At 37.3% G+C, this 9,154-nt stretch overlaps 1 pseudogene; it reads left to right on the forward strand.

Annotated features, from left to right (window-relative positions):
* The first annotated feature begins 1,028 nt into the window (after positions 1–1,028).
* On the forward strand, positions 1,029–2,344 carry LOC101670188 (annotated as a pseudogene).
* Positions 2,345–9,154: the final 6,810 nt, after the last annotated feature.

Raw genomic sequence — 9,154 nt, forward strand, 5'->3', positions numbered from 1 at the left:
TGACCTTACTGTCAGCCATGCCAACAAAAGTTAAAGTGGGGAACCTAGACTTCTACCCCTGACAGAATGTGACAATTTGGTCAGGGTGGTGTCAGAGAAGGCTGAGTAAGGAGCCAAAACTTCCATACCTGTGGGGCAATAAGGAGGCTTCATGCACTCTGCAGTGTCAGTGGATACCATGTAGAAATCTTGGACTTCCAACCCAACCCAGCAGTAATGAGGTGCTTCTGTCCCTCCTCCTGGATTGGGGTCAGAGGACATCTAGAAGGGGGTCAAGACTTTCACCACTGTCCAGTGGTAAGAAAACAACTCACATTTTCCATGATGTCAGCAGAGATCACAGTGAACAGCTTTATAAACATAAATTTGATAATTTAGATGAATGGACCAATTCCTCAAAAAAATATATTACCATAATTCATCCAATATAGAACAGATAATATGAATAGCTCCGTAACTATTAAAGAAATTGAATTCATTATTTTAAAACTCCCCAACAGAAATTTCCAGGCTTAGCTAGTTTTCCTGGAGGATTATACCAAACATTTAAGGAGGAATTCATATCAGTTGTATACAATCTCTTCTAGAAATGAGACTAGGAGGAAGTATATCCCAATTTGTTTTATGACACTAGTGTTACTCTGATACAAAAAAAAAAAATTAGTCAAAGACATTACAAAAAAAACACCTACAGACTAATATCCTTCATGAATTTAGATGCAAATCCATAACAAAATATTAGCAAATAGAATTCAGTTAAATATAAAAAGAATTATGCATCATGAGTAAGTGGGGTTTATTCCAACAATGCAAGACTATTTGATAATCAACCAATGCAATGCACCATATTTACAGGGTAGAGAAAAATATTATATGCTTATAACAAGCAATGCTGAAAAATAATTTGTCATAATTCAGTATCCATTATGTCAAAAAGCATTTCACATAATTCAATACATACTTACCACAAAGACTTTTAGTATAAATAGGAACAGAATACGATTTCCTGGCCCTCTCCTCTCCCCACGATGGTGTATGCTGGCCCATTGATATCTATGTACTCCAAAAAGGGAGAATCATCTAGCAAAAATGTTACTTTGCCTGCTGTGTTCAAGGCTCCCATTCGACCTGATATAGTGAACTTTGTTCACACCAACTTGCACAAAAACAACAGACAGGCATATGCTGTCAGTGAATTAGCAACTTATCAAACCAGTGCTAAGTCTTGGGATACTGGCAGAGCTGTAGGTCTATTCCCAGAGTTCGAGGTGGTGGGACTCACCGTTCTGGCCAGGGTGCTTTTGGAAATATGCGTCGTGGGGGCACATGTTTGCACCCACCAAAACCTGGCACCATTGGCATCACAGAGTGAACATAATACAGAAGTGATATGCCATCTGCTCTGCCCTGGCTGCCTCAGTCTTCCCAGTGCTAGTTATGTCTAAAGGTCATTGTATTGAGGAAGTTCCTGAACTTCCTTTGGTGATTGAAGATAAAGTTGAAGGCTACAAGAAGACCAAGGAGGCTGTTTTGCTACTTAAGAAACTTAAAGCCTGGGATGATATCAGAAAGGTCTATGCCTTTCAGCAAATGAGAGCTGGCAAGGGAAAAATGAGAAACCATCATCATATCCAGTGCAGGGGACCCTGCGTCATCTACAATGAAGACAATGGTATCATCAAGGCCTTCAGAAACAACTTGGAATTACTTTACTTGATGTAAGCAAACTGAACATTTTGAAACTTGCTCCTGGTGGGCATGTGGGATGTTTCTGCATTTGGACTGAAAGTGCTTTCCACAAGTTAGACAATCTGTATGGCACTTGGCATGAGGCTGCCTCCCTCGAGAGTAACTACAACCTTCCCATGCATAAGATGCTTAATACAGACCTTAGCAGAATCTTGAAAAATCCAGAGATCCAAAAATCCCTCTGAGCACCACGCAAGAAGATTCATCGTTGGGTCCTGAAGAAGAATCCACAGAAGAACCTGAGAATCATGTTGAAGATAAACCCATATGTGAAGACCATGTGCCGGAATACCATTCTTCATCAGGCCAAGAATCACAAACTTTGGATGGATAAAGTGGTAGCAGCTTTGGAAGCCAAATCAGGTGAGAAGGGGGTTCCAGGCAAGAAGCCTTCCCTTCCAGGGAAGAAAGGAAAGAAGGCTGCTGGTGTGAAGAAGCAGAAGAAACCTATAGTGGGGAAAAAGGCTGCAGCTATTAGGAAACCAGCAGCTGACAAGAAGCCTGCAGAAAAGAAACCCACTGCAGAGAAGCCTGCTGCCTAAAAACTTGACATTTATTCATAAAGGTCAAATAATTTTGGATAGCTAATTTTGAATAAAGACGTGATCAAAGCAAAAAAAAAAATACAACTTCCTAAATTTGATAAAGATTATCTACAAAAATCCTACAACAAATATTTTACTTAATTGTGAAAGACTGAATGCATTTCCCTAAGATTGGGAAGAAGATAAAGCAATATCTACTCTCACCAATTTTATTCAACATAATGCTAGAAATTATAGCTAAATCAATAAGAAAGAAAAGGAACTAAAAAGCATATGAATTAGAATGTAAAAACAAAATTATTCCTTTAAGGAGGGCACATATTGCATGGAGCACTGGGTCTGGTGCATAAACAATGAATCTTGGAACACTGAAAAAATAAAATTAAATAAAAACAAAACAAAATCCCCAAACTATTCCTGTTTTCAGATGACATAATTGTCTACAAAGAAATCCCACAGAATCTACATAAAAACTCCTAGAACTAATAAGTGAGTTCAGTAGAGTCATAAGATGCAAGATAGGCATAGAAAAATCAATTGTATTTCTATATGCTAGCAATGGTCATATGGAAATCAAACTTAAAAACAAAATACCATTTATGGGGTACCTGGGTGGTATAGTTGGTTAACATCTGACTCTTGTTTTTGGCTCAAGTCGTGATCTTAGGGTCATGAAATGGAGCGCCAAGTCAGGCTCTGCACACAGCATGGAGTCTGCTTGAGACTCTCTTTCCTTCTCCCTCTGTGTTTCCCCCTTCTAAAATAAATAAATAAATCTTTAAAAAATTTTATATTTATTTAAAAAACCCAGAGAGAAATACTTAGGTGTAAAATTATCAAATCTACCAAAATGTGAACAAGACTTGAATACTGAAAACCACAGAATGCTGATTAAACACACACACACACAGATTATTTAAATAATTGAAGAGACATACCATGTTCATGGATTGGAAGAATCAACATAATAAAAATGTGAATTCTCCACAGATTGATAATAGAGGTTTAATCAATTCCTTTCATAATCCTGTATATAACTTCTTGTTGATATGCACAAGGTTATTCTATTTTTTAAATGGTTAAGTCAAAGGAATTAGAATAGCTAGACAACTTGAAAAATAATAAATTAGGAGGAATCAGTCTACCCAGCTTCTATAGTATCAAAACTGTATATTATTGGCAGAAGCTTAGACACATGGATCAATGAGCAGAATAGAGAATTGAAAGTAGACCCACACAAATATGCCTGCTTGATTTTTGACAAAGGTAAAAAGCAATCTAATGGAGGGAAACTAGCCTTTTAATAAATGGTTCTAGAGCAAAGTGGACATCAGTAGAAAGCCAAAGATATATACCTTTGTAAAAACATAAGTAATCTACTAACTGAAAATAGAAATAAAATAAAAAGTATGATCAATATAGCAAAAAATGGGGAAAAAAACAGGTATAAAAGAAAAATCTAGCAGAGGTAAATAAATAATAAAAATATAAATATAAATAAAAAATAAATAATAATAAAATAAATAAAAAATAAAAATAAAAAAATAAATCTAGTAGAGGGCATAAAACATATTTTATTAAAAAAGGAATAGAGTAAGACCTATTATATATTCCATATTATTATATATATTACATACATATATACATATTACATACTATTATATATTACTATTATATTATTATGTATTACATTCATATTATGATAATATATTTAAGTGGGTTAACCTTTCTAATAAGAAAATGAAGATTTTTAGGTGTTGTTAATAAGCATATATCAAATAGCAGTGCAAAGCAAATTCTAAATAGTCAAGGTAAATGCTATATGAGAGATACATGAAGAAGGAAAATTTCAGAGTAAAAACTAGGAATAACATACATAAAGATGAACACAAGCAGATTAAAGTAGACAGCAACATTAACATCAAAGAAAATAAAATTCATGGCAAAACCATTAAAGGAGATCAAGAAGATGTAATAGTTATTGATTTTAATGTACTGAATAAAATAACTTCAATATATATAAGCAAACACTAAAAATTTGAGATTTTGAACATCTCAGCTTTTAACTAATCAAACACAAAGAAAAGAACATCTAAATAAACCAATTAATAAGAAATTTTAATAGTATGATTTATAACATACATATAATGTATATGATTATGCTATGTAATATTACAGTATAATAATAAGGTATATAAAATAATAATAGCATTTGAACAAAATAATTTATATTTCATTGGCATACTTCAAAGTCCATTACTAATAGAATATAATTTTCTGTCAGGCCACAATAAAATATTTACAAAAAATTGATAACCTATTAGTCCACAAAGAAACCAGAAAAATTCTAGAAAGCAGAATACAATAGGTACATTTCTGGCTGCAATGGAAAATAAACCAGAAATTAATAATAAGGAAGCAAAATATCTCCAACTTCTTGTTTGTTGAGATTATGCAATCATTAATACAAACTAGCCGTTTGCAAACTCTTAAGTCAAAGAGATACTCAAATTGGTTATTAGAAAAAACAATGACAAGAAAGACATTAAGTAAAAACATTAATGGTATGTCATCAAAGCTGTAATCAGAAGCAAATTCATAGTTTCAAATCTTTCCATTATTAAACAAGAAAAATATAGAGCAATTAATTCAGTAGGTTATTAAAAGTAAAACAACTAACACGAAGTTAAGCAGAACCTGTGTGTTCTGTTCAGAGCTGGGGGCCCAGGCCTGTGTCCTGAAGTGGGGACAAGCAATCAGTAAATGGCTGTTAAATCGATACGTAATAAATAAGTGACTGAATAAAAATAGAACTTGTCGAATAAAAAGAATATTAATAGAACTGAAAATCTATGACTTCCTAAGGAGACTCAGTCTGCACTCTTGAGGAGGGCTCAAGCTGTAAAAATGGACAGAACAAGTGCAAGGGCTTGTTTACAGGACCAACAGGAGGCCTGAGGGGTACAGGTGGGGAGTGCTAGAGGCCTCATGGTTCATTTCTGGAATGTTTGGCACATTTCAGGGGAGAATCTGTCACAGAGGAATTTTGCCTTGTGGCAATTTAGTGGCACTGCAGAAGAAAGCTTTCCCTTTCTGGCTGTTTACCTTTAAAATCCTTCAAACAGGTACTGAAGGCTTCTATTTCAGGCCCAAAACAAAGCCCTGCAGTAACAATGTGACTTAGGTTTCCTTCGAGGATTGTTAGCAGTAGCAAAACCTTTTCTGAACACACAGTTTTAAATAGGCAAAGTCGTGGCACTGCTGGGCCTGAGAAACTGAAGGAGTGGGGGAGGGTTTTTTACTGTTCTGGGAAAGAACGTAGGATCATTAAAGACTCATTTTGATTACACACTTTCTTCCGGAAAAATAAGAACAACAGATAGTATCCCAAACTAATGACACATCGTGGGATATATTGACTGTAGGGAAAGTCACTTCTCATGGTTCCCTGTTTCAAATCACTCTGACTGGCTGCCTTCACTTATATGGGCAACATCCCCAAGATTCTGAAGTTGAGATGAAAGGATATATTTTTATCCACTATCAATCCTGAATCCTCAAATAATTCCCATTCTTTTTATCTGTGGAAAAAAAAATTAACCAAATTGAATTGAAGGTATTCACATTCAAAATATTGAATACTGTAGATAATTAAAATTTGCTATCATGGCCAAGGCTAAGGTCCCACTCACCTGGCCTTCCACTTACAAGAGCCCGACATACTCCTTTTAGATAGTATTTTTTAAGATCCTGCTTAGACTCCTAGTTAAACCTCCTAACTTCTCAGGTGTTTCACACAGAAGACTGGTTTGTCTCTTTGCTTTTGTTTGGAAGGTCACCTTTATCAGGGCTGTAATTAATTCTTGCCAGGCTAATAGTGTTCCCTGTGAATCACACAGGTCTTGAGGGGAGAAAATTGATAATCTAATAACCATAGCAAAGTGAGACATCTTCACCTTCCAAACCAGGTATCTGGCTTTCTCTTTCTTGGCTTACAGCGTGATCTGTGGTTATGATTGCTGCTAGTGGTAGGAGAAATTAAAAAAAAAAAAAAAAGTTTCTTGGCTTTCTGTAGTTTAGCAGCATGTCCCGGTTTTCAAGTACAAAGTCAGATTCTGAGTCAGCCCATCCCCTTACCTGGAATCAGAGGCTTTTCATGCAATAAGATACAACAGCTTAGCTTGCATGAGGTTTTTGGGAAAAAGCCAAATATTCAAAAAACCATCTGCTTGCACTGCTCATAAATCACAGAAATGATTGCCCTTGATCTGCAGCCATTCCCCATTATAGAGGATATTGGTTTCCAAAAGATGTCACAGCATATTGAAATGAGACGGTCTCTTCCAAGCAGAAAATTCCTCTTCACCATTACATTATATAGTAGAGTAGAATTATGTCATGTTAGCCCTCAAAGGCAGATAGGATCTCAGAGAAGATGCAGGTGGAGGGGTGGCTGTAAATTTTGCAACTAGCATAAAGGACAAGCCACTAAAATTGTTTATGCTTTGCTCCAGTCAAATGCTGTAAGGGTTTGAAATGATTGGGAGCCATGAGCTCTGTTTCTGAAGATGCCTTTGAACCAGGTGTCCATCTTGTCACTCATAATGCTGTTTCCCACCAAGAGTGAAGACAACAGCCGTTGATAGAATGAGTGGAGAGAATGACTATACTGCAAATAGCCCTTGAAAGCTAGGCACGTTATTATTTAGAACTTGGGGAACCATCTGCAGAATACTTGGCATTATGCAAAGCATAAGGGGTGACCAGACATCTGGCCAATGGTTTTGGTGATCTAAGAAAGACACAACCTTCTGAGGAGCTGGCATGGCTCGTGCATGCTCTGCTCATTTACCCTCTGTGGCCACAGCTAGTGAAGCCCTGGGTCCAAAACCCACAAAGCACTGGGAAATTCCTAATACATTCTTTAACACCCAGGGTTCATTCCAGCTGGGCTGATCTGACAGCATGTTTCTGGGTGATCTATAGGGAGCTAGTTGTCATAACAGGCTCATATGTGGTATCTTTGTTGAGAAAACTGTTGCAATGAGGATTCTCTCATTCTAAGTTTACTTTACCATCTGGTCTGCAATCACTCATGTGGTGTGTTCTTATCTCTACTGACATGAAAATTCTCTTGTTATTAAGTGTTGATGTATATCTCAGGTATATCTGGTATTCAGATGTCTTCATCAGGTATTCAGATGTCTTTAATAAGCACCAAGTACTATAAGTGTAACCAACTTCGACTATCTTTTTTGGTTTTAATTTGATAATCCTGTGGGGTTTTATTAATAACCTGTTTTAGCTCCTGAGGATGTCGGGTTATATTGTGTCTCATGCTTGGAACTGGGAAGTAGGGAAAAGGCCAGAGTGGGTGACAAAAGGAGAAGAGAGTGGTGAGAGGTTTAAGTGAAAGATTTTGGTGTTTTATAGACCTGGGCTTGCATTCCAGTTCTACTGCTTAAGGAAATACATGATGTTGAACAAGTTATCTAATCTCTCTAAAGCTGATTGTCTTCATTGATAATAATACCACTACCTCATAAGAACGTTACGAGGATTGAAAACACATAAATGTATACATGTATTATATATGCCGGTGTGTGCATGTAGAGTCTGAAGGAGTCCTCGGTACTGGGTAGCTCTTATTCCTCCCATTCAAGAAAGTAGTATTTGCAGGACGATCTCTGGCAGAATGGAGAAATTAGTGTCTGAGACAGAATGGAACAACCAGAGAGAAAATAAGGACTAGGGCAGGATCATTTCCTTTACCACCCCCCCATCTCGGTTATGTGTTTCACCCATTTTTATGAGGAATAGATTGAAAATTTAAATTGAATTAACAGTGAACATTGTGTGTGTGTGTGTGTGTGTGTGTGTGTGTGTGTGTGTGTACCTGCATGTGCCTGTCTGTGTGTGTACATGCTTCAGGGTGTAAGGCAAATAAATAATTCTGTTACCTGAGGGGTAGAGATTTATTTCAAGGACACATGGACAGTAAATACAGGGAGTTCTTTGCAGCTGTCCAGCACTTCAAGAGACTGCAGTGAGGTTTGCAGCTGTTTGGGCTACAGCAGCAGTTCCAGTGACTGCTGTGTGTATGAACACTCAATCATTCATCATTTCTCAGAAACATGCCTATTACCCACGGCCACCCTGCTCTAGTGAGCACAATTGTCTTGGCTAAAGTTATACCTTTCGCTCCTTCTGTTGACTTTCAGAATAGCTCACTGTCTGCCTTCTGTTGCTTTTCTCTGTCTTGCAGGGTCTTGTCTCCCTGGCATAGCCAGTTGATCCAAGAGTGGACACCTAAGCAGGGACAATATTATTCTTTCTTGCAGGAATTACAAATTCAGGATGGATAGCTAGGGAGGAACAGTGGACTTTTGTTAACAGCCACCCTGTACAGCAGGGGTTCTCCATGTTGGCACTTTGACATTTTAGGCTGGGCAATTAGTCATGGGGAATGTCCTGTCTATGCACTATAGGATGTTTAGCTGCTTCCCTGACTTCTACCCACTAGATGCTGAGTGCTATCTCTCCGTACTTCTCTCTTCCAATCTGCCATGGTGTGACAATCAAAAATGTATCCAGATCTTTCCCAGTGTCCCTCTGGGAGGAAAAGCACCCATGGCTCAGACCCATCACTCTATGCAGTGCTAGAAAAAGTGCAGTCTAAGGACTGGCAGCATCAGCATTAGCTGGGAGCTACTTAATAATAGAAAATGTTGGCTCTCACCTCAGAACCAATGAATCACGATCTGGTGTTTTCACAAGGTTTGCAGTGACTTTTATCCTTGCTAAATTTTGAGAGCCACTGCTGTAGAACTTTGCTGTCCTAAGTGTGATTTGAGTATCCG

This window comes from Mustela putorius, unplaced genomic scaffold, assembly GCF_011764305.1.
Source record: "Mustela putorius furo isolate JIRA1106 unplaced genomic scaffold, ASM1176430v1.1 tig00003845_pilon_pilon_pilon, whole genome shotgun sequence".
Taxonomy (NCBI): Eukaryota; Metazoa; Chordata; class Mammalia; order Carnivora; family Mustelidae; genus Mustela; species Mustela putorius.